This window comes from Penaeus monodon, chromosome 30, assembly GCF_015228065.2.
Source record: "Penaeus monodon isolate SGIC_2016 chromosome 30, NSTDA_Pmon_1, whole genome shotgun sequence".
NCBI classification, from domain to species: domain Eukaryota; kingdom Metazoa; phylum Arthropoda; class Malacostraca; order Decapoda; family Penaeidae; genus Penaeus; species Penaeus monodon.
The window spans coordinates 32,131,701-32,132,299 of NC_051415.1; positions in this window are offsets into that span (position 1 = coordinate 32,131,701).

Consider the following 599-nt stretch of genomic DNA (forward strand, 5'->3'; position numbering starts at 1 on the left):
TCTCCTATTCTCTGTTCCTAATTCTATAACAGCCCAGAAACCCAAAAGCAAGGCAACTAGGAATCCCCAGGAACCCAGGACCCCAAGATAAACATCCGAGACGAGTAATTAGCCATGACAACGGAAGGGACCTCACGACAATGTACAGGTGTGCGTCACGAATCCCCAGGCGGAGCAGACGTCAGCCTCCCAAAAGTGGGTGGATATTGAACTCGTTTTGAATGCTTTGTATGGTGATTTTGAGTTTAGAATGTATGGCAGGAAGAAAGAAATGGACGTAGCACGATTTATCATTCAGATAGTAATAATGAGCGTTTTATTTGCAGCCACGCACTGGCGGAATTTTACTATTACAAAGTAAATTAAAATAAACTTCAACATAATATCCGATCTTAATACACCTACCAGATGGCAAGCCGAAGATCTGCTCCTGATAACAAAACATTCATGAGTATTTTCTTATCGTGTAATCTCGTTCTCGCGCAGGTGTGTTTGTGGGGTTTGACGAACACAAACTCGCCAGTGTTTATATCAATACTTACTGGAATTTCTCGGAAGGGTTAGTTTTAGAGACGAGAAGCATTACTACATAATTAATG